This window comes from Trachemys scripta, chromosome 3 (assembly GCF_013100865.1).
Source record: "Trachemys scripta elegans isolate TJP31775 chromosome 3, CAS_Tse_1.0, whole genome shotgun sequence".
Classification (NCBI taxonomy): domain Eukaryota; kingdom Metazoa; phylum Chordata; order Testudines; family Emydidae; genus Trachemys; species Trachemys scripta.
Genome location: NC_048300.1, coordinates 83479486 through 83505884, shown reverse-complemented (window position 1 = coordinate 83505884; position 26399 = coordinate 83479486).

Here is a 26399-nt window from a genome sequence, read left to right as displayed (position 1 = left end):
GACAGAACTGTCCGAATCTGACACTCTAATGAGCCCAGCAGCTTCCGATCTATGAATCAAGTCTAAGTTAAATGAGCAAGCCAGCATTAGAGTTGGTCAAAAATTTTCTGACGGAACAACATTTCATCAGAAAAAAACAATTCAGTGAAATCAAAATTTGTCATGGGAATGTATCAATTTTGTCACAACTTACCATGTTCTAAACATTTTGTTTAGACTGTATTGTTTTGTCTTTTATATTATAATAAAATAAGTAATAATATAACAAAAGTCAAAATGAAAAAGTCAAAATGAAATATTTCAAAGAGGTTGAAATTATATATATATTTCAAAATATTTCACTTTGTGAAAAATTCAGAGATTTTGATTTTTCATCTCAATTTGGAACCAAACCAGTTTTTGAGTTCTTGGAGTTTTCCACACAACAGACCAGATCTAGCAAACACCTCCATGCTGGATACCATTCATCAGAAGACCATCTCTTGAAGGAAAAAAAAAGAAACAGTGGCAAGATTAGAGATGGCATAAGACAAAAATTGGATCCTGCTCAAAACTCTTCCAAATTTCACTGGTGCTTGGATCTAGGAATTCGGTTCAGTCAGCTTCACACATAGGAGCCTCTACAAAGTGCAGATCCACACCTAGACTTACTCAAAGTTTTGGGATTCAGACTTTTGGCTGAGCCCATTATTGAGATGGAAACAGCCCTAGAGTTTATATTCAGATCTAAAGTTTCCCAAGTTTGGAAGTGTTCAAATCTCCAGGCAGTACTCATTACGAAACTTTCATAGTACTACTGAGCACAGCCACAGGTCCTTCTCCAGATGCTCAAATACTATGATGATGGAAGCCATATAAGGACCTAGACAGAGTTCTCCTCCTGTACTATAAACTAACCTTAGAAAAGCATATGCATGCACCATCATCAGTTTCTATTAACAGAATTATATCAAATGACCAATGAAGAGAACTAAAGGGAAAAGAAGTGTCAAGCGCCTTAGTGCGATGATGCCTACCCTCTTAATTCCATCCAGTACTACATTTCATTCTTGTGAAAAAGAATAAAGGAAATCTGATCTTCGTTCAGAGTTAGGGAAAATGCTAACTGAAAAATCGATTTCTAAATATCTAGTACCACTGCTGAAAAGGGACACCGGAAGTAAGTGTCAAAGAAAAATAATAATAATTTGGAGGTTAGGTACAGATCAGAGTCCCTGCAAAGATCATTGAAAATTCAATTATAATCCAAGATCATCTCCTCTTACCAGCCATCCACTGCTAATGTGCCACAGTAAAGTAGCCAAAAATCTGGTACATGCATGCAGCAACTATGTAAACCATCTGCTACCTAAAACATCAGCTGAGAGAAAGATGATGGACATATGGGAATATCAGCAGTGAATCACCCCTTTAAGGGGAAAAACAGCCTCTGGTAAAATGAAACTATGAAAACAAAGGCAGTATGGCCAAGCAGCTGAGAATGACAATAGGTATGGTGGAGAAGCAGACACAACTAGTACCATTTTGGAGGCCCTCAAGGATCATTTGAATATTTTCTCCTGCCATATGCTCAGCTACTGTACCAAGAGAGTTTCAGTTTCCCATTGTGTCTTCTCCATTAGTGAAGGAGCTCAGATAATGAGATAGAAGCATCAGAGACAGCATAACACAGAAGCTTGTCACATTTAAATGATGCCAGAGGGGACCAGCAAAGACCACTAAGGAAGGGGAAAAATTTCCTTAGTACAAAAAAGAGTTTCAGTTTACTTTGTAAGATGAATGAAGGGTTGAACAATTCCTATATGGCTTATTTGCTCCCTCATTCCTAACTGACAATGCTGGTTAGTAAGAATTATTACTACATGTTTTCACCATTTCACAGGAACTGGCATAATTGAACCAACCACATGATCCATCTAGTCTGATATTTTTTCTCCAACATTACCTAATGCCAGATGCCTCAGAGAAAAGCACAAAATACTCGCAGTGTACCACATCAGGGTGGAAGAAATTTCTTCCTGCCTTCATTTAGCAATCAGCTTATAAACTGGTAGGGTGGCGCTGCCAAAATAAGACAGCAATGATAATCAGCATTAAAACAAGTTACCATTAGCAAAACATACACAGAGATTCCCCAGCCTGGGGTTCACTCAGCACTTCCACGTGAAGCCCTGTCTTCCCAGAGGCATCCTCCCACTCACTTCTTACCTGTGCAAGAGGAGGGGAACATAAGGCTGGATTTAACCCCTTGTACAATGGGGATGAGACATCTCCCTGGCACCTTGTGATGCAGTTTATGATCTAGAACATGAGGATTTATAGACACTGGGCCCAATTCCCCACTGCCTTGCACTTTGTGTACCCACTTACACTTGTGCAGACCCAGTGTAAAATGCTACCAATTATGCTGGAAGCATTTTTGTACCTGTGTAAACACACTGTAACTTTATCTTAGCGCTATTGGCAATGCAGATATTATTCAGATTATTTGAACAAATGCCCGGTTTAGTTTTGGGGTTTATTGTTTAATCCTACAAAGATTTTGTCTCTCATCCTGTGAACAAGAAACCATTTCCTTTCATCCATTTTATATATGTCACCTTAATTTCTTCAGTGAGAGTAGTGGTTAGCGCCTGAAAAAATAATTCTGGTGTCCTCAATCTGGCTTGCTCAGCTTTGGCCTCCAACATCTGACGTGTTGCTAATAGAGTTGCACTAGGAGTCCACGTGCCAAAAATAAGACTTCCACTGTTACATGCAGTGTAGTTGCAGCTGTGTCAGTCCCCGGATATTAGAGAGACAAGGTGGTAATTTTTTGGCCTTCCACGGTGTTTGAGCTTGAAGGAATTCACACAGCTCTGCTATAGAATAATCATTTGTACTATAGAATAATTTGCCTTTCAAAATTCTTTAAAAACATGTATTAAACTTCACAAAGAGCCTGGTATTGCAAGGTGTTGAAAACCATAGGTGTTAAGGTTTCTCAACACCTCTCAGTAGTACCCATAAGGCATGGGACGAAAATATCATCACACTCCTTTTTCAAAGCAGACTCAAAGACTTTCTCTGGACCACACAGCAAGTCATTTGCAGTATGGTACTTAAGCATGTGCCTAACATTACCCACAAGTAGTCTCTGAGTGGCGTCAATGAGACTACTAATCTTTTTAAAGTTAAGTTTGTGCTTAAGCAGCTGGCTGAATTGGGCCCAGAACTGGTGACTACTCCCCATTCTGTGATCTAACCATTAGACACATCTGACATTAGTGAGAAGAAACCTTACCAATGGTACCATGTATAGCACTTCACTTAAAAAAATAAAATAAAAGGGAAAAATGAGTCTGGAAAACTTCTCAGATTATTATTCATCCAATTTACACCCCAGAGGTTGAAGGAACTGGAGAGTAGCGAGAACAATTAAGATTTATCATATTGGGTAGACCTTACTTTTTGTGTCTGAAACCATTTCCCCTCCCTTTCCAAAATACAGGAATAAATATTATCTACACACACACACACACACACACACACACACCTCAACTGAAGCAAATACACAAATCAAACACCCATCTTGTCTCTTATCAGGGACTCAGAGCTGCGTCTATGCTGCCATCCGTCTACCTGCATGCTGTGCTCCATGTCAGTTGCTTGACTAGGTGGGAGTTTCATTACAGAGAAAGATGACCTGAGGCAGCCACTCGAGAGAAATTATTTCATCATGAACCAAACACTGGCGCTTTATTGGTTTCAATGCTAGAATAGTTGGGTTTCCCCCTTTGCTGACAGGTGTGTTACAAGGCTGTGCACATGTCTGCATATCAAGTTCCGGTTTTGAGTTAGGTGGTTTGAGATTGCTCTTGATTTCCATTCTCTCAACCATCCCTGGATCCCTTCATCCCTTTCTCTCCCTGTTGTAGCCTCCCATAAGGCTCTTGGCTTCCTGTCTCCCAGCCTGTGACGTTTCTGCCTCTGTGTGACCTCTCTCTGGGGCATAGACTCATTTCTGGCAGCATTTCTGTAGCTCTGCACTTGGCTCTTTTATTGAAGTCATGGACTCTCTAGCACTCAGTGTATGCCTAAATGTTCCTCAGTGGCGAAACCCTAGGTAGTTCAGCTATAACAGCCATCATCTTAGTTACCACCAAGGATGTTGTACTTAAAGTACTGCACAGGATCTTTTCAGGGGGAATAAGGCAGAACGCCACATTTATTAGTAATACATGTATTTATTAACACTGTATTATATGCATATAATATATTACACTTACACTCACACACACACACAAACACACTCCGTCTTGTTGTTACCAATTAGTTGCTCCCCTTAACTTCACTGGCCAGGTGAGTTAGATGGGGGAGGGGGTGGAGCCGGGCTTCTGCCGATCCGGATCGATGCTCCCATGTTGACAAGACGAGACCCGGGGTCCTCTGCAAGACACCTCACTTTTATAGCAGCTTTTCTTTTATGCAAATCTATACCAGATTCAAACTCTGTGTCTGTGTCCATTGGTCCTTTGTGCTGCTTTCTTTTGAGTGTTGTCCCAATGCTGCAAAGAGGGTGTTTCCAAAAGAAGGTGCTTGCTTCTAACCCCCGAGGCCGTCAGCATGTCTGCTTGTCTTTAATAAGCCCACTTGACACGTTTTATTGTCCTTGGGTCTGGCTCCCAGCCCCTCTCCAACAGTTGAGGCTGTCTGGAGGTGCTGCCTTCCATGCCTTGCTCATTCACACCTTATTTATTCAACAGGGCAATTGATTAAAAGTGGGGGGAAGAGCTCTTGTTCTACTGCTAGCAAAAAAAAAATTTTCTTCTATCTTATTCTATCCTTAGGGGCTATAATATTATACCAAGGGTAATGCAAAGTTTCTAAATGAGGCTTTGATACAAAGTTCCATGAAAACAGAGGTCACACGTGGGTAGACCCACCACAAGGTTATATGAAGAGGCACAATGTAAAGTCATATGAAAATTATCAGAAATTTATCTACAAGGACTGACCGGGAAACCTTCAGAGTTAAAGCACGAGTCTCTACAGTTTGAGCTAAACAGCCAGGCTGTGGAGCTATGGGCTCTAACAGACCCATATTTCCAGTGGATTGGGTAAAAAGGGGGACATAGAATGCACCTGACCAGTGAGTTTCACATTTTCAGCCTAGAAGATCAGAGGCCAATGTAGAATGGCAGACAGGGTGCTATGACAACACTTATGGATTATCACAGGGTCAGTGCAGATAGCAGGGTGAAGTGGAGGGCCTGAAAGGGAATTTAGCTCCCAGGTCATGGGGAGAGGAGATGGAAGCATAATAGGAGGTTGCGGGATGCAGGGAAAGAAAAGAAAATTGCCAGACCTAAATTGTTCTATTTTAGTTTTTTAAAACACGTCCCAATAGCATGATATTTAAGCTATTTGCATTTCATTAGCCATATTCATGATCACTAATATTTAAATAGGACCTCAAGCAGGATGGGTTATTCAAATATCCACCCAATTTTAATTGCAATAAGTTTTCAAAAGAGATGTATTTTTCAAGAGAGATTGACTTGTCAGCTCCATCTCAGAGCTAATAATACCAGTGCTATTATTGTGCTCTCAGCCAGAGAGCTACCGTGATGCTATGTAACCCTCTATTGTGTTCTTCCACTTAGTGAAAGAAGTAATTCATATAAAATTAATATATTTGTATTGTGGTAGCACTTGAAAATTCCAGTAAGAATCAAGGTCCCACTGACTTAGGCACTGTACAAACATGTACTAAAATATAGTCCTTGCCCCAAAGCACTTCCAACCTAATCAAACATGCAAAAATATATGTACAAATTACGTTCTCAAACCAACAAAGACATACACATGTCTAACTTTGTGTTCAGAGTGAGTTGAATGGGCTACTCACAGACATAAAATTAAAGGTGGCACAAAAAATTAAGGGTAACACGAGTGGGCTTCTAGTATTTTTCAGACCTTGTCCTTACACACACACTTTCTCCCCTTCCCCAGGTTGACTTGATTGAAGAGACACAGGAACCTCTTGTGAAAATATATCTATGGCCCAGGAGGCTTCTTAAATACCATAAACAGAGTATAAGCTTTATTGATTATGTCCAGAGCCCCAGTTATTCAATGATTCTGGAGGCACACTACAGAAACACAACAGTTCAGCACAAAAGATGAAGTACAACTTATGTGAATGGTTCTACAGCTTTTTCATAATGCTGACTTCTTCATACCACAGAGATTCCCTCCAACACACCAGCTCGTCTCCCAGTCCCCTAAAGCATGGCTCTCAAATGGTTACATTCTGCACTCTGCCGGACTAGGCTCCACGGACCAGAATTTGAGAACTGCTGCCTAGCCATTTATAACTACAGGGAAATGTCTTCAGAGGCAGAATATAACTGCCTAACTGCAATTTAGCCAGGACTCCTGGACTCACAGTCCTCCTTAGGTGTGTAAAAGCACCACAAGCATTTGTAATGGCCATATGTCATCCTCAAGAAATAGGTGTGCTAAATTCAAAATGTAATGCAAGTCAAAAGCAAACTCAGATCAGAGCTGGCCCAGCCATTGCAAAAATAATGACAGGGATAAATAGTTAGCAAGATGGGAAAAAATGCAGGAATAAATGCCTTCAGCAACTTGGAGAGATCCACAAAAAATTCAATCATAGTCCATTAATTTAGTCCAAAGTTATCTGACAGTGTCATGATATATGATTGGAATGTGTGGGTTTGGGGAAGGCCTGGTGGAACAGAATACTGATAATCTCATTGGTACCATGCAGATGAAAAGATTAATATAGCTGCTGCCTCCTTATCTAGAGAGCTTCAAATATTAATGACACTTTTAGAAATGGTCTGATTTGATCGATACAGTTTGTGTTAATGAAAGAAGAAATGAGTTAATCCAAACATTGACTTTCATTAAAAGAGATGATTTTTTAAATGTTCTGGTATTGAAACCCAGCAAGTACTCCCTCACCCCTGCTTGCTTTTTAAAAAAAAAAATAAAAAGACATGTGACTACAGCATGGCAAGCCCTATGAAGTGTGTGGAGGAGAGACAACGGCTTGTGCGATATGCTGTAACTAGGATGAGAGTAACAGTGGATTTCTTATCTGTGGAAGCCATATGACAAATCATCCTGCAACAAAACCTTATTGTGCCTTATTCATTTTCTTGTGACCCAAATTGTGTGTCATTCCTGATTGATATGCTGGGTTTTTTTTTATTGTGGAACCACATTGACAAAGATATAAGCTGGGACCCAGAGAGCAGGGTTTTTTGTGCCCATTCTGAATTCTTTCCAAGGTCCCTGGAGGGCACATACACAAAGCCGTGAATTTGTCCACTGGGCCTCCAGCTCTCTTGATGCTTTGCATTAGTAAGACAAATGGCTAATTCACTGCAGCCAAATGTTCCACATTTCATGATTAAACACAAGCCTCCTCGGACTTGGCTTCATTTGTTTCCCTTGCAATGAAATATGTGCAGGTTTATATTTTTTCATTACTACATAAATACATGCAGTTTATAAAACACTGGAAGAATTATCAAAGTTAAATCTCTCACTAGTAGCATGGAAATGGGGGTTTGACAGTATTTTTGTAAGTGTCTGCTCCCATATATTTATTTAGTGGGGATATTTAATTATCTTTAAAGATTTTTTTTTAAATTAATAATTTTTATTGCCTCAGGAATTCAATTGGATCTCGCCTCAGGTCTCTAGACATTAAGGGGCAGTGTGAAATCTTGCTGTTTCAACTGGCCCTAGTTATTAGAATGTATATATTGCTGTTAAGTATGAGTAGAATTGGTAGCACCTCTGTCACATTCTGGGATGCAGTCCAGACCAATGAAGAGTTGTGTTACCTCTTACCCTGTAAACCTGAGTGCCTCACAGCGCCTTGCTACTGTAGCTCTCTTCCTGGAATGCCCAAAGTCAGCAACAGGCATGCACTCTATGTCGATGTATTGGGCAGCCCCGGTCCATGCTTTGGATCATTTGGATACCTGCCTGCAATACCACAGAGTTCCATTAGTCTCCTTGGTTAGCAGCTGGTAAAGTGGCTCCACGCTCTCCCCAGCAACAAATTCCCCCCCCTCCCCCCGCCCCAAAATGTGTTCTGAAGTGTCCCCATCCTGTCCTGGAACAACCAGAGGAATGCAAAGGTTTATTGCTCCTTTAAAGAGTCACCATCCAACAGTTTGTTACTTTAATTGGAGTTACCAAACAGTTCAGTTCAAACACGGCACTGCATTGGTTTAGATTAAAAATAAAGCAAGTTTATTTCATTCCAAAGAGATGGATTTTAAGTGAGTACAAGTATAAGAATTAAAGCCAGAAAAGGGAAAAAGATAAAACGCTTTCTAGTAACTAAAACTTAACAAGCTAGATTTGCTTCAAGGTAAAATCTTCAGCATGTTTCCATCAAAATGGCTGACCCAACTTCTAGGTCAGGTTCAATCCCCCAAAGTCAAAGGACTGGTACCTTTGTCTTCTTAGAAGAAAGTGTTTTGGCAGTACTTTTTGTACTGACACTTTTTGTAAGTGTCTGCTACCATACAATTATTTAGTGGGAATATTTAGTTATGTTTAAAGAATAACAATTTTCATTGCCTCAGGAATTTAGTTGAATCTCACCGCAGGTCTCTAGACATCAAAGGGCAGTGTGAAATCTTGCTGTTTCAACTGGCCCTAGTTATTAGGATTTATATATTGCTGTTAAACATCAGTAGAATGTGTAGCCCCTTATTATACAGTTTTCAGTAGGGTAATCAAAGTAATTAGCAAAGCTAACTATAAACACTGCTAAGTACTAGATGCCATGAAAGCTTGCTTGATAGTCTTTATCATGTATGTGCTTTAAATACTCAGTGCTTATTTTCTGGTGTTGTCAGTACTATACGGCACCTGTGTATGATTTGTGCCTCATGAACTCTGATCCCTGGAACAAACAACCGATGTAAAAATCAGGTACAGGATTGTGTAGCAAGGATTGACTTTCTGTACTTTTACCCCTCTTTCCATTACAAATAGAGACTCTCAGACCCTCCTAAAAGCATGCACTGCAGCCTGATTGTTTATCAATTAAGGGTTATTCTGCTGAATAGAAGCTTGATGTAATCATGACTCAGATGGGAAATCCCAGCTGCCATCTCCTGTTTGAAACTCCAACTCTTCTTACAGCAATCTAACACTTTGGCTCCCCACATGGAATGAACTCCACTTCTTCCATCACCACCTACCCTTGTTAGGTCTTGTTTACACCAGGGATTAGCCCCAATTTCAGCAATCAGTGGCCAATAACCAGTTGTAGACAAGGAAATCCCCAGTTTACACTGATCTATTTTTACCTCCATTTCAAGCTTACCTTCCTTAGAGGTTTTTAAGGTCAGGCTTGATAAAGCCCTGACTGGGATGATTTAGTTGGGGATTGGTCCTGCTTTGAGGAGGGGGTTGTACTGGATGACCTCCTGAGGTCCCTTCCAAACCTGATGTTCTATGATTCACTGTCATAACCAGACCTTATTAGACTGGTAAAGAGCTACTATCAAGAGGTTTATCACCAAGTTATGGTTGATCACATACACTACAGCTTCAGTACACAGTCATTCTCAGTACTGTACAAACATACAGCAGTGCTCACAGGTTGAGAGTTTCCATTTCTAATGTAATTCTTGGTAAATAATTTTCTTTTTAAGAGAAACACAATCTGGCATTATTGTTTGTTTGTTATATAGGTACCTACTAAATTTTACATGTTAATAAAATTGTCCTGTGTTATATGTCACTCTGTTCAGGAGACTAATAGCAAGAAATAACCATGGCAACACAGTAATAACTGGTACCTTTTGAATATCTTTAAATAATTTTTGAATAACTTCTTGACAGTTACTGTAGCCAAAATATGTATGTATTTTTCACAAAATATATGTTATATTATTGTCACTGTAAGCAACAGAGATAGATTATAGGTAATTTCCACTTTTAACTCCTGTTACTATGGTAATATGAGCAACTGCCATTACTTCAGAGCTTGTTACCATGGTTATTTCAGGTAATTTCAGGTTATTAATGCCCTTAAACCTAAAGTGATACTCCCTTCTTCCCCACCCCCACTGATGTTGAGTGAAATCACAGTTCATATTTAGGGGGAAACAACACAGCTCTCCTGAAAGAAGAGAAGAGACAAAAGGAATTGTATATCCTTTGACCTCTGAATGAAATGCTAATTTCCTCATCCTGATGGCAACACACTCTCTCTCACGTGCGCAAACACACAGTCTGCAGATGAGCAGTGGTGCTTGCTTCACTTAGTGGTGAAAAGCAGCTGTAACCATCCTCAGCTGAAAGGAAGAGATGTGAACTTCCAAATCCCCTATGGAGTTATGGAGACTGGTTATAAGGGACTGATTTACCCACTTCTTACAAGTGATGGCTGAGAGGATTGCTTGTTCTGAAGCAGGCTGTTTCCACACTTTCCTAGCAACAGTTATTTGGGAGCCTGTTCCTGCTCATGCTGAAGGCACATAGAGTTCTGTCATTAATTAAATAGGGCTCCGATTGAGTTCTATATCAGGATCACCTCACTTAGCATAATCAAATGAAAAAGTTGAGGCAGGCCCGCCTGATCTTTAATCATAATACAGTAGGACACCTGGCTCTCTCATGAGGAACCACTCCAAGTTCCTGAGTTTTTAAAGCTGGTTAGGATGATTGGATTCAGAGTCTTCCCCAGGAAGAAAGGATAGGTACCTTATGCTGGGTAACATCATCAGAAGACACCATGCCTGTAAAACTAAACTGGCTCTTTATTACCAGAACTATTTACAGAAGTGCTGCAATTGCAGCTACCATTCCAGGCAAATGCACATACACTAACTTCCTGGTACCTCCTCCAAACTTTTCTCTTCAGGACCCTCTGCTCCTCCCTCCAAGTTCCATGCAGGTTGCTGCATCTTTGCTTTCAACATTTTCTGTTGTTGTGTCTTTCGTGCATTTGCTGACTTACTGGGGCCAGAGGTTACAAGTACACAGCCCACTTCAGGGATGTGACCTTTATTATTAACCTATTGTGGTCTGTTAGGCCTCATAGTCCTTCAAGTATGCAGGTCTTCGTACCAGTCTCCCATTTCTTGTCTGTGTTATTGCTGTTGGAAGGAAACTTATTGCCACACGGTGGCTGCCTTCATTCTGTCAGGTGGAGTCCTGTTGGTCCTCAGTGTTACTAACATACCTCATTTCTAACACTCCTACAACTGGCCAGCTGATGGTTGAGGCTTTAGGTCTTCCTGGTCCTGAGCCCGTCTGTCCTGATGGGCCATTTGACTGCTGCCACACTACAGTTGTCTTCAGTTTATCTCCGCAGCTATCGTGAGTCTTCAGAAATCTCCTATAATGTATGTCTGGCTGCAGCTTGGACTGTTGCCATTTTGCCATTGCTTTGTGTGACTGTTTGATGGTCAAACCCAAACCTGTTCATCTGTGCATAGTGGCCTCAGGTCCTTGACTCCTTTCTTACAGTAGGCTGCCTCCTTAGCTTGGTGTTCTTTTAGCTTGTTCTGTATGCTGTCGTTACTTCAATGGGCTGCAACAGACTATCCATTAAGGGAAGTAGAGCCTTGGTTCTCCAGATCATCATCTAGGCTACTATCTAGTCCCTGGGAGAGTGTAGAAGTAGCATTGCCAGGTTGGGATCCTTTTGGTCTGTTTTGCCTTTTCCATCACTCTCTTGGCTATCTTTACAGCTGTGTTTTGGGGCTGGGAGGTTGTAGAAATTTTCTACAATTCTAGTTTTATTCTGATGCAGGACAAAAATGTTGGAACTTCTAAATTTTTCACAAAGCAGAATTCCTGTTTTCCAGTCAGCCCCACACACAATGGCTGAAATGCTTTTGTTTTTCCTGTTTGTTTTTCCTTGGCGTTCACAAAGTCCTTCCTTTCAGGAAATGATGTTTGTTCCACAACTTTCCTTGAGTTGCTTCAGACCCCTAAGTGCAAAACTCTTTTGACACAGTATAGATCAGAGTTACAGGTCTTTCAAGCGGATACATTCTTTCTCATCTAAGATGAGAACATCTGTAGACAGTAATCATATAAATGGCATCTGAAGCTATTTACACCAACCCACTCTAGAGTGCCATTATAGCTAGTGGAAGGGCACCAACCTAGCTGAATAAATTACTGAAACTTTTTCCAGTACACAGCCCCTATTTGCAGGCTTGCAGCACAAAATTCAAAGAGGCTTTTTCAATCTCCCTAACCGCCCTTTTCGCTCTTCTGACCTAGGAAGGTTACGACTCCGAGGTGCCTCATAAACTTGAGAGAGTAGAAGGCAACACTACTCTGTCCAGACTGCTTCTTATCTAAGAAATGTTGCCCTTCCCTTTCTAAAGAGTAGCCATCAGCATGTAAAAGGACATCTTAATTTTTATCCTTTTGAATTAGTGGCACACAGCTCTTTCACTTGGCTATATTGTTCCTTTTAATTTCCCTTTTCTAATCAGCACTGGACTACACTATGGCAAACTCCTGGCATTTTATTATTCCCATATGCGCTCAGTCAGGGTGGGACTGCGTATGCAGCACTGAGAATTGTTCTGGACCCCCTCCTGTGCATACCAGCTGTGCTCTTTCCATAAGTGCTGCTGCTGTTATGCTTTTAATCGCAGGCCTCTTTTGTGCCTCACAACACCACCTATGTATTTGCTTTTCAGTCTGCCAAAATAGTCTCTGACCCGGACAGATTGAACAGGATAAACGGGGAAGACACCACTATCTGCTTTGTATATGTGCTCCTAATATTCCTTACTCCAAATTTTGAAAACTGAAAATAAAAAAAAACACACTCTTTTACTCTTCCTCCCCCTCCAACATTTCAGTCAGTGCTCATTTCAGCCTAATTACAGAAAGCCAAATATGGGAAGCTAAGCTGCTCCCACAGTAAGAACCCAGCCACAAAATCTATTCATTTGCATTACAGTGATTACCACTTTGCAGTCATCTGGAAGCTCCTTCTCTCAAGAAGATTCTTCCCCCTGTCTCGCATATCATCCTTTGGATTGGATTTTTTTTTCTTTTTTCTAACTTTGGCACAGAGCACTCAGGGAGCTGATATGGAAAATACAAATTTTGGTCCATTGCTCTTAATCTTGGGTACAGAATTGTGTTCTCCCTTGCCAGGGAAACAACTTTGGAGTGAGCTTTTCAAAGCAAGCTACTGCACTTAGAAACATCCCTTCCATTAAAGTTAATGGAAGATGTGTGTCTAAATCCTTTAGGTTGCTTTGAAAAGTTCAGCCTAGAAGGTTAAGACATCCCTTTCAAAAAGGTCTCTCTTCTTGGGGAGGTGGAATTTATTCATACAGGCTACTGAAGTCCCTTGGGAGAAACCTGTCTTTTCACTGAGAGATCCAGGGAACTTAGAAGACAGTGTTGTAATTTCTTTTTTCACAGCCAAAACATAAACAAATCCCAGTACTCAGGAGATGAGCAGCATGATTGCCTGTGCCTTACCCTTTATGTCATCACTAAAGCTTGTGCAGAATGAGTATAAAATTGCACCAGAGTAGGAGAGTAGCATTTTACACACACTTTGCAAGGGTGGGAGGCAGGATTTTGTGATCACATGGCTCTAGCAGCCTCACTCCCCTTCCAGGAGTACCAGGTCATCTGAAGCCCTCCACAGAATTTCTCAGGAGCAGTGGCCCTTTAAAAGACAGCCCCAGCATTGTTCAAGAAGGAGCACCAAACCCAAGAAACTAGCTGAGTTTCTGCTGGCCTCCAGCAGAACTAGGGCTTTGGAGGCACTCACCATCAACAGCCCTTCTTCCCTCCCAGCAGTTCAAGGTTGCCTCAAGGATGTTTCTTGGTAGTTTTGTATGAATGGGAGATTGACTGTGTGGGTGAGGTAGGTTTGGGAAATATAGAGTAACTGAGCAGTGGACTCAGTGATGGGCAGGAACCAGAGGCACAGTGACAATCCTGGGTCACAGTGACACAGAGCATGTGCTTCATAACTGAGCAACAAGCCCTCTTGCACCTGATGCCTGCCAGCGTTTACCCCCAGCTCTTTGTACAGCAGCAGAGTGTGGGAGAGCCCTTAAATTGGGCAAACATCTCCTGCATTCTCCTAATCTATTCACATTTTTCAAATGTGTGGGTGCCTAAATGAGCCTAAATAAAAGATTTCAGATGGGGGCTGCAAGTGCTCAGCATTTCTGAAAGCTAGGTCACTTCTTTAGGAGCTGAAATGTGGATTTAGGTGGCTAATTTTAGTCACTCATCTTTGAAGATTTTGGACCCAGGGGTGACCCCCACCCCCTTCACCTCCCTCACTTCCATCCTGGAGTTTTTCATCTGTTGTATATCTTTTTTCTTAAAAGTGACAATTGTCAGTGGAATTCTTTCCTGATTCTAAGTGGATGCTGCTGCTAACGAGGCATACAACCTTTGTGTCCATTATTATTTCTCACATGAAGGACAAAGCAGCTTTTTTATTATAAATCAATCCCTGAGAATCACCACTATCTGAAAAATGTTAACAATTATACAATAAGTCAGGGATTTTGAAATTAATTACCCTGTGTGTGAACAGATTAAGAGAATATTGTCTACGTAATTCAGGAGAAAACTAATTAAGCCTACCATATAATGAGCAATGATGCTTTCTCACATCTGCCAACAAAACCAGTCACCATCCTCTATTACAGACTGATATGTTTTCTATTCAGTATGCTATAAGGATGATTGAGCACCATAAATTATGTAACCATAATCAACAAACGCTAATATAATATAAGAAGCCAAAGTTCTCCTTGTGCCCAGAATCAAACTACAGTTGTGTCAAAAACAGAACCCTTTCTTTTGAGTTTGTTACCCATCCAGCATAATTAAATCCAATCAACAATCCTTCCAAAATGACCCCAAAGGTATCAGAGAGTCTTAATTTGCTGCCACTCCTTTGCACTTCAAGGGTTTGATCATAAACCCATTGAAGCAGAGTGGAGTCTTCCCATGAGATTCAATGAGCTGTGGATCAGGTTTTAATGATCAATTTTTTGTAGGTTATAGTACAAAAAAAAGTGGTAGCCAAACTGTTTCTGTGATATTTGGCAGGATTTTATTATTAATGAGACATCTTTTCTTATTTTGTAAAGTCGATCCAAAGATTAAGATCTTGTTTATAATCCTCCCACCACTAAAACTCACTTTGTCATCAATATAAGGTAACATTTTGATAGGTTTAATGAAAAATGGCAATTGCTTAATAAAATGTTGAATAATCATGAATTGACAGTTGGCAGTTGGCAAAAACAACTTAAATCCAGAGAACTCTGATGTTTGCTAGACAAATAAACTAGACTAATTCCTGGTGTAATGCCACTGAAGTCAAGAGAGTAAAATCAAGGATGAATTTGTTCCATAAGCTATAAACCAGATGCACACCTAAAACCAGAAGCTCAATAATAGTGTAATGATTGTGATGGAATTATTCACTAAATCCAAAACTTAACTGTGGTCCATGTAACCTTTGGTTAAGATTCCCTCACGGAACAGAACAAATCATCATTAAAACAAAACCGATGATGCTGTTGCACTATATCCATCAAATACTATGCTGACAGATATCCAAAACTCATTCTCCTTTTTAAAATTTCACTTTGTAGGATTATACTGAGTTAATTTTTCAAGTCTTGTCAACCTCAGTTCAAATCTTGTTTTGCAATCCTGGTGAAAATGGGCCAAAGTCATGGTGAGTCTAGGGAAGTCTGAAATGGTATAGTTTATATATTGATAGGATCAGAAGAAGGGCCCACCAGTTTATTCTGACTTACCTCTGAATTTGACCCAAATTTCTGGTGTGTTTATCATGAAGACACTGGGCTCAATCTTGAACCCTGCTCCAACTACTTTTGCACTGTTCCATAAACCCTGAACTTTTTAGCGACACACTAAAACCCAAGTGCCCTTGACAGAGGGCACCAGAAACCAGAAGTCTTTAAAGCAAATTAGTAGAAGAGCTCAGAACAGAAATCAGATTCCATGCAGGTGCTGCTTCCCCAATCAAGGTGAAGGGAGTATTTCGATGGGGAAATGAAGCAGGAAGATCTTTTACCCAGTCTCGTATTTCTGTGTGACATTTTGAAAGGGATCCTGACCAGGTTGGAATAATTCAAGGGTCCAAAGAATTAAATTCACAGTTTGACTAATTAGCTACATACAGTGTGACTTTTCTTAGCTTTTCACTAAACATGGAAAATTTCAGGATGAAGAGAGAAAGTTTCAGAAAGTTGTTAGTGCCTGAAAACAGGAGACTGTAGTGGGAACTATTTGGCAACCTTATCTAAAGTAGGTTGTGACCAAGACTCCACTCTAATACAAAAAGACAGAGATATCCTCATATAATAGGAAATAGCTTACATATTACCCAGAAAACAAATACTTTCAGTGCTTCAAGTCCTCATGAAAGGGAGACATTGAGAAATAGCAAGATTACTAAATAATTAGGCCCACAAAACCATCCTCATTTTTCCTTCTGACAGAATCTTCATTTCTTGTGAGTAACACATGGTCATTATTCATTAGTCTGATTATTGGATGTAACCTGGAAATGAATTACAAAACCTGAAAAATGTTATTTTGTCAAGACCCACACATCCAAGAGCACTCAAGCAGTGCCTGATTAAACTACTAATAGAGCACTACCACTGTATGAAACAAGCATCTCTGCAGTGGTCCATCACTCTAAGGATTACTCATCTTCAGTGAATAACCACTGATGGCATCTTTTTTTTTAAATGTATGACTTGTATGCATATTACACCATATGCACTTTCTCACACACTTCTCTATTCTAATTTAGTATATATAGTATGGCTTCCTTCCTGTGAAAATCTGTAGCTGCTATAAGCATTTAAAAAAAAAAATCAAACGTTGCGGTTTTCATCTTGCTTTTCTCCCTCTCTTGCTCCGTTTCTGTATGTCCCCCACTAATTTTAAGGATTGCATCCCCTCACCCCAGGAAAGCCTCCCAAAAGATTATGAGTTTCAACTCTGAAGTTGCTTGTCATCATTCCATTGTGGGGAGGGGAGGTTTGCAACCTTCATCTACACTCCTCTCTCCTCCCTCCCCCACTACTGCACAGTGGGCAGAGAATTAGCCTCCTAAACCAGCAGATGTGCTGTGATCTACACAGATCAATACACCTGTGACAGCCCAATATTTCCCTACCACTACCTCCCTGCTCCTGGCCTACCACTGGCTGTTTCCTCTTCCCGGTTGCACAGGGTGAACCACTTGTAGAGAATGCTCTTAGGTACAGCATTAACTCCTGATCCAACTGGATAGTTACAAGATCTGTAAGGAAGCATGCCACAGAGTGAGGCCCCCTCCTGGCTTTACCTCACCTTCCTTGCCTCTGAATTCATGCAGAGGCCAGAATTTATGGAGAAGCTTCTACTGGGACCTGCTCAGGGGTAGAGGAAGTGACCATGCCACAGAAACAGAACCTTTTACGCTGCCATCACCTTTTCCCCTACCCACCAGCTCTTAGCAGGTTTGGCTTCCTTCTGCTTCAGAATATGGAAGGCAGAACAAGTCCCTAAGTATATTGAAGAACAACTATTTATTTCATTCTATGCCTTCATTATCTATTGCTGCCATTAGAACTTGACAGGAACTTGGGGCTGGCAGTACATTACACACCATATTTCTTTGTATTTACCTTTGATGCACTGTTGGCAGCCTCTCAGCTCCCTGACTTTGACATCATCCCTCCCTTTGTGTACTCTCAGAATTTTCTTCTGGCGAGCTCATAGGATCAAGTTTTTAAGACCAAATACAGTAGATGAACGTGATCACAAAAGCTCTACATCATCGAGGCTGCAAAGTGCAGTCTCCACTTTCATCTGTATTAGGAATGCCATCAAAAATGCATTTCCAGAACTACTAACACACAATTCTTGTTTCCAGTTGTCATAAGCTTTCCCATTTTATACCATGTCACAAACCTGCTGTAGCTGCTCCTTGGGTTGCGTGGGATCTTCATCATGAAGATATTATTAAACATGGACTTTCACAGAGATTAAAATGAAGAGAATCCCTGCTCTAAAGTGCACATAGTGTTCTTGAAATCATTGTTTTTTAGCAACAACAAAAAACAGCTAATCGTCTACAGTATTGTTCATATATAAACTTTCCATTGTTGATACCAATTGCTCACCCTAGTTAAGTAAGCCAAATGTATTTTGATTTAAAATGTATACAGTCTATATATTGCATCTCTGAAGGATGTAGGCCTCATGATATACAGCACTCATCTTCTCTTTACAACTAGTTGCTTCATTGGTATAACTGTTTAATGTTCAGGTATTACACGTTTAACATGGTTTGCACATACATTTAAAATAAAGTATGTATTACAATGTAAATATTCTATGACTGGATAATACAATGGCCTAATTCCTATGGCCCCATTAAAGTGAACTACCATGGATTTCAGGAAGATGAGTATTTGGCCCAAAGACTACACCACAATAATTAGTTAATAAGGGTTCCCTAGTGTCTGACAGTCGGGGTCCTGTTCACAATTCTTGTGACAGAATCACACAAGTATTCAGATGTCCAGCAAAGTAAAAATAAATTTCAGATCTGATCCTTTTCAAATTACTTTCTTTAAAAATGTTGGGCAAGATTGTATCTATTAGGCCCAGCTATGCATTGGCAATGGTGCACTGCCCCAAGGAGAGACAATCAAAGGAATTTATTTTACAGTGTCACAGACAAATCAGCAAAGCACTTATGCATGTGCCTAAACTTGAAGCATGCACTTAAGTCCCTGTGATGGGGCAGTCTGCCCCTCACTAGCCCATAAAGGGTTAATAGAACCCTAGGGAGGCTGTGCAACAGACAGCCAATTGGGAAGGACCCAAGGGAGGCTGTGCAGGAGACAGCCATATAAGAAGAGCCACAGGGCAGAACAGGGCAGTCATTCCCTGGAGCTCGGAGAGGAAGGAGGGCTGGCTGCCTTGCAGGCAGAGGGCAGCTAGCACCTTGGACAGAGGAGTGTTGGGCAGGATCAGAGGAGCAAAAGTGAACTCCTGGCTGACTGCTGACAAGCTGCAGCCCTGAGACAAGGGCAGAGAAGGTGCTGAGGCTACAGGGAAGTGGCCCAGGAAGTAGACTGTGGGGTTGGAGGGAACGCAACACGTGGCTGCCATCTACAGGGTCTCTGGTCCGGGACCCAGAGTAGTGGGCGGGTCTGGATCCCCCCCTGCTCCCACTCACCACTGAATGAGTGGCTGGACAGTGGACTGCTGTTCCCCCAGAAGGGGGGGAGAACCAAGTGACACACAGCTGGAGGGCTGTGACCTGAAGAGGATACTATGTTCTTTGGGACAACATGCTTCCTGGAGTAGACGTGATGGCGGCGAGACGTCACCAGATGAGGGTGCACTGGTGAACTAAGCAATTCCCAGGACAGCCAGCAGGAGGTGCCACAGTGAGGAGATGAGCCCCATCACAGTCCTATTGAAGTCAATGAGACTTAAGCATGTGCTGCTTATGTCCTTTGATGAATAGAGATAACTTTAAGTACATGCTTAAATCTAAGCAAGGGATTAAGTGTTTTGCTGACTCAGAGCCAGCAGTTAAAATCCTTTCTATATATAAATAATGGAAGCAAAGAACTTTGTACAAGTCTCTTGAGTCTTGAAAACCATGACTCTTTTCTTTGCATATTAAGCACTCCAGGCAGCAGATTTTAGTTTTCAGAATAGAGAGAGGTAAATAGTGGTGTCCCCCAGGGGGCTGTACTGGGACCAGTCTTATTCAACATATTCATACATGATCTGGACAAAGGAGTAAACAGCGAGGTGGCAAAATTTGCAAATGATACAAAACTACTCAAGAGAGCTAAATCCAAAGCAGACTGTAAAGAGCTACGCAAGGATATCACAAAACTGGATGAGCAAAGTGATGCACATTGGAAAACATAATCCCAACTATACATATAAAATGATGGGGTCTAAATCAGCTGTTATCAGTCAAGAAGGAGAGCTTGGAGTCATTGTGGATAGTTCTCTGAAAACATCCACTCGATGTGCAGCAGCAGTCAAAAAAGCGTACAAAATGTTGGGAATCATTAGGGAAGAGATAGATAATGAGAGAAATATCATATTGCCTCGATATACATCAATGGTACGCCCACATCTTGACTACTGCATGCAGATCCGGTCGCCCCATCTCAAAAAAGATATATTGGAATTGGAAAAGGCACAGAAAAGGGCAACAAAAATGATTAGGGGTATGGAACAGCTTCCATATGAGGAGAGATTAATAAGACTGGGACTTTTCAGCTTGGAAAAGAGATGACTAAGGGGGGATATGATAGAGGTCTATAAAATCATGACTGGGTGTGAAGAAAGTAAATAAAGAAGTGTTATTTATTTCTCATAACTCAAGAACTAGGGGTCACCAAATGAAATGAATAGGTTTAAAAACAAACAAAAGAAACATTTATTCACACAATGCACAGTCAACCTGTGGAACTCTTTGCCAGAGGATGTTGTGAAGGCCAACACTATAACAGTGTTTAAAAAATGAACTAGATAAATTCATGGAGGGTAGGTCCATCAATGGCTATTAGCCAGGATGGGCAGGGATGGTGTCCCTCGCCTCTGTTTGCCAGAAGCTGGGAATGAGCTACAGGGGATGGATCATTTGATTGATTACCTGTTCTGTTCATTCCTTCTGAAGCATCTGGCATTGGCCACTGACAGAAGATAGTATATTGGGCTAGATGGACCTTTGGCCTGCCCCAGTAGGACTGTTCTTATGTAAACCCACTTCCTATCCTGAGGTCAAGGTTTCTCAGCAAGTATGAGACAAGTATTGGGATTGTTTCTGGACTCATTCTGCCAGGTAACCCTTTTTCTTACAATCAGTACCTGCAAAAGAGGCTGTTTTATGTTAAAATTCCTAAATGCTTCTACAGTGCATATTGCATTTACTTCAAATAGTGTTTTTTGAAATATGAACACGTGAGGGGATGGGGGAAGAAATATAAACCCATAACATAAAAAGATACCAATTTTCCTGACATTCGGAGATCTGCAGGAGAAAGCTCTAAGTCGTGTAGTCAGTGTGTCAAGTGGCAGATGCTAGCAGATTAATTCTCAGCTGCAGTATGCAGTTTATGTTAAGTGAATGCATCACTATGTAATTGTATGAATGCATATTGACAAATGACTGATTCTTTGTAGTCCTTCTGAATAGAAAAGACTGTCATAACAAATTGCTACTGTTCAGAAACAGGTATCTAGAGAAAGCTGATACAAAGAACTCCAGTGATTCTTGGCCAATGCTTTACATAATAGGGGCAAATCATCATTGTTTCCCTTAGTATTTATGGTTCTGCCATCCATCATGAGAATTCTTTTGGCATTCATGTGTACTTCCATAGGAACTCCACTGAAATTTAGAATTGCCATCAATTAATGTCCATTTACCATAAAGCAGTTTTGATTTATGTACAGTTGGACTATTGAGGTGCAGTGCAGCTGTCACTGGAAAGTGAAACTACTATACCCCAAGGCAGTAGCAGCTTTGATTTTTCTGTGTGAAAGAGAATCTCCAACAAAGGGTCACATTTAACTTCTCTCATATTGCTGAAAAGAACTTTGACCCTGATCTGTACTAGCTCAACAGAAACGTCATACTTAAGTTATTGAGAAGGAATCAGTGTATTCAGTGTTTAATGTGAAATTTCACACGAATTGTATTCTCATTCTCTTTTCTTATTTCAGAAGAGTAGAGAGAAAGATTTGATGCTAGTTAATCAAAAAGGAACATTGTTGTTTATAGGTACAATACATATTCATAATTATAATTTTTACTATATCTCCTTGTAGCTAAAGGTAACCACCAAAAGAACTTCATGTTAAGTCAATTAAACTATGTAACAACTTATTAAAAATAAAATAAACTTTCATCCATTGTTTAAGTTCCTTTACTAGCAGTGGTCTCCATTCAGGTATAATTCCAAGATCCATTATTCTGGCCAAAGACCCTCATATGGGCTTTAGTGGCTGAGATACTTCATAGGTGTGATACTTACTTAAGATCAGCAATGAGCTCTATTTGCATCAACAATGGAGCTCAGTCTTTTACCTTTAGCTACATGAATGACGACCCCCCGCTTTTTTTTTTTAAAGACAGTAAATATGCATAGGAGGTTTTGTTTGTAAAGTACTTCAGTATTGCAGAAAAAACCCCACAACCCTAACAAACCTGTGCTTATTTACCACGAGGTATCCGATCCGATATAAAGCCAAATCCTGTAATCTTTGTCTGAGTAAGAATTACAAACTTGTAGGGATGGTATTGGGATAGTGACACTTTCTACAAATTAATCAAATGTTTCTTATTTGAGGAAACAATCAGTTGCTCGGGACATCTGCGGTATATTTTCAGCACTCTGCATGAATAGATACAAAATAGTAAGTGTGCCTGCTAATTCCCTATCGCACCAGGTACACAGTATCCTCGGACTACATAATATCCTCCCTATAGCTCTGATTCAGCAAGATACTTCAGGGCATGCCTAACTTTAAGCACATGAATACTGCTGACTTAAATTGGAATATTTATGTGCTTAAATATAAGCACATGCTTCAGTGTTTGTCTGAATTAGTACCTAAAAATGGGCAAATGCTACAAAAGTATGTGCAAACTGTCATTTCAATAAAATTATAAATTAATTTGGTTCCACAAACATTCATACAACCAATGTTTTTTGTTCAGAAGACTGTTCACACAAATAAAAACCTTGCAAATATTCATGAAATTGTGTTCACACACTGATATAAGCCAAAAGCATTCAAGAGTTCATGTTGAAATCTGATCTCCCTCCTCTGAGTACACTTCAGTCATTCAGTTAAGAAGCAGAAACAATACCGTATATTTACAAGGCCAATCGGTCATCATGAACAAATTGATGACAGTCAAAGCAAGTAGTTTACAAAAACAACAACAACAAAAAACCACCCAACCATAGGCTAAAATACATTTGCATAAAGTGTTCTAACAATATAGAAGAACGTGTAAAACTCAAATATGTTCTGTGATAATTTACAAACATAAAAGTCAAATTTGTCAGATAGGTCATTCACTATGAACAGCCACATATTAATTGGCATTTATTTCTTATTTGATATTTTTGGACACACACAAGTCTATACATTTTTATATGATAAAGCAGTGACAAACATGCAATAACTACTGTATATTTATAATTAAATCATTTTACTGTTTGTGGTCCCAGATTAAATCAAACTGATTTTTTAAAATATTTTAATATTCCTCATGATTCCTGCACCCTCCCACACACATGTACACTCCCTTTCATACTGTCATTAAGGGCAGAGCTAAGGTTGTTTGGGTACCATACATGTCCATTTCTATACCTTAACATATTTGGATTTCTTTTAAATGTAACCTTTACTCTTAATTTCCTGTGTTTGTAACACTTGGTTTGGGAATAATTACAATATAATTACCATATATATTTTATTTTTTTTTACCCTAAATATATTAACCTACTTTTTAACCTTCATTACTGATAATTGTCCTTAAATTACTGATCTGTACTTTCAATCTTCCCTCCATTTTAATGTAGCTTTCGTTTGGGAATATCCTATATGAAAAACAAATATGTAATGCAAACAATACTAGCATGTGATATTTATAATGATTTGAAAATATGAAGCATCAACCTTAAATAATACTTTAACATTTAATTTATATGGCCAGAAACACCAGTATATTTTTCTCCTTTAGTCATTCCAAAGCAGTACAAACCAGCTGCAACAGCCAGTTCAGCTGGGTTTCCAGCAGCTTTGTTTTGCCAAAGCAGTGCAAATCAGGAGTGTACTCCCCAGCTTCTACCTCCTTTCCGGTCCTACGCATTCCCCTGCATGCAAACATGTGCACACAATTTTCCCCCTTCACTCCTGTATCCCCTCTCTGCTCTCCATGTGTCAGTATATAATGCCTGCATCTGTAACTTTCACTCTATGCATCTGAAGAATTGAGGTTTTTACTCACAAAAGCTTATGCCCAAATAAATCTGTTAGTCTTTAAGGTGCCACCAGACTCCTTGTTGTGTTTATTTCCCTCTGACTCTCTCCACTCACATTTGCCAACATGTGTATGTACACACACACACACACACACGTTCTCCCCTCCAGACTATTTTCTGTATTGAGCAGCTCTGGTGCTACAAGAACCCTTTAACATTTAGGATTAATGGTCATTTATTGTTGCTTTTCACAACCAAAAGTTGACTCAGCAGCAGAGGCTGATGCATAAAATCTTTTTTTTAGAGAAATTCACAAATCCTGAATTTCAAAGTGACCATCTCTCATTGTTCTCATTGGGACTAAGGGCATAGGTTCTTTCACCTTGGTCATCACGATTGTTCTAGATAAGAGTGAAGCCAGGGAAGGAGGTGGCTCCCCATGCTGCCAGAAAGTGGAAAGGAGTGCTCTGTCCCTTTGTGAACAATAGGAAATAGCCATTTTGAGAATGGCATCTACCAGAAGGTAGCCTGTTTCTTCATCCCATTAAGAACAGTGTAAGATGGCAACCATTTCTTCAGAGATATGAAATTTATTCTCACTAGTCACGGGAATAGCTTTGTAACAGGCCAGAGAGGAAGGTATGTCATTGATCTTTTCCACATCTCTATTCACGCCTTCTTCCAGGCCAATGGCACAACTAGTTTTAGTATGGGTCCCTGGGACACCCCACAATCTCTTTACACAATGAGCATTAGCCACTTACATATTATTCTCGGCTTCATTGCTTTCAACCACTTTAAAATCCAATACTGATCCTTATCTAAAGCTTCCAAAGGTCTAAATAAATTATATTCCATTGTTCTTTTTATCAATTATTTTATTAACTATCCAATAATAATATTTCAAAAAATAACTAAGAAAAGAAATAACTCTGTAGATAGTATCCTAACTACAGCAATGCTAATGCTTAAAAAAAGTCAGCAAAATTAAGATTAAAAAGAGAAAGTTTTAAAGATTTACTCTGAAAACTTGAAGTGGTTTTGGCCTGGAGTATCTATTTTAATATGAAAACCACTTCTGCACAGATACATGTATAATTTTTCCTGTATGGAGCAAAGTAGCACAATCTTCTATAGGCAAATAGCATCTGACTTTTAGACCCTAGGGCCCTTTTCAATTTAAGGGAAAAAAGGATCTACTTATATAGTTGGATCACTTCGTTTGTTAGCCATTTCATATCTGACATGGGAGAAGGAAAAGGTTTCTGTGGGTTAATCATATGGGTCTGATCCAAACCATTAAGTCATTGGAGAAAACTGACTACAGGGGACTTTGGATCATGACCACTAAAATGAACCTGTATTATGCCAGTTCACATTACCAACATTATTCTGAATGTACTTCAGAGGAACCCATTTTTTGATTATAACCACCCTTTTTTCCTTTTCTATTGATAGTATTAAATCATAGTTTCATTTTTGTTTAAACATCAAAAAATGAAAGAGCTGAAAATGGTTGGTGAGGATTTTTTTGGTTAAAACCCAAGCTTGTTGACTTATGCATTCCACTGTACTGTAGGAAAACCCTGCAGTCTTTTGGATCTAGTACCTGCTACTATATACCTCTCTTTAGAAATGTGTTTGGTATCTAAGGGATTGTCTACATGAACATTTAGTTTGCAACAAGCTGGGATGGAAATCTACTCCACACTGGCCCACCATGTACCAGGGATATGTCTTCACAACAAAGGAAAACCTGCGGCTGTCCCATGCCTGCTGACTCAGGCCCACAGGACTCAGGCTGTGGGGTTTCTTCATTGCTGTGTATACTCTGGGCTCGGGCTGGAGCCCAAGCTCTGGGACCGTCACATGGTCCCAGAGCCCAGGCTCCAGCCCAAGCCTGCAAGTCTACACAGCAATGAAACAGCCCCGCAGCCTGACCCCCACAAGCCCGAGTTGGCTGGCACAGGCCAGCCCCGGGGTTTTCTTTGCTGTGCAGACATACCTTAAATGGTCATGTGGAGCCTAATGGTTCCATAATGTGCATTGACTGACACCACTTTGAAATGGGAGTAGATCAGAGTGCACTAAGGAACTGTTAGTGCCCAGCAGCAGGATCCACACAGACACTTAGTGTGTGGCAGGCTAGCGTGGGTAGACTCACATCCCAGCCAGAGGTGAAAGTAAGATGGTACGGTCTGGTACAGCATACCAGCAAGAGCCAGTACACTGTGCCGGACCGCACCAGCTTCCGCGGCGGGAATTTAAAGGGCTCTGGGCTCCCCACTGCGGCGGGGAGCCCAGAGCCCTTTAAATCCCGTC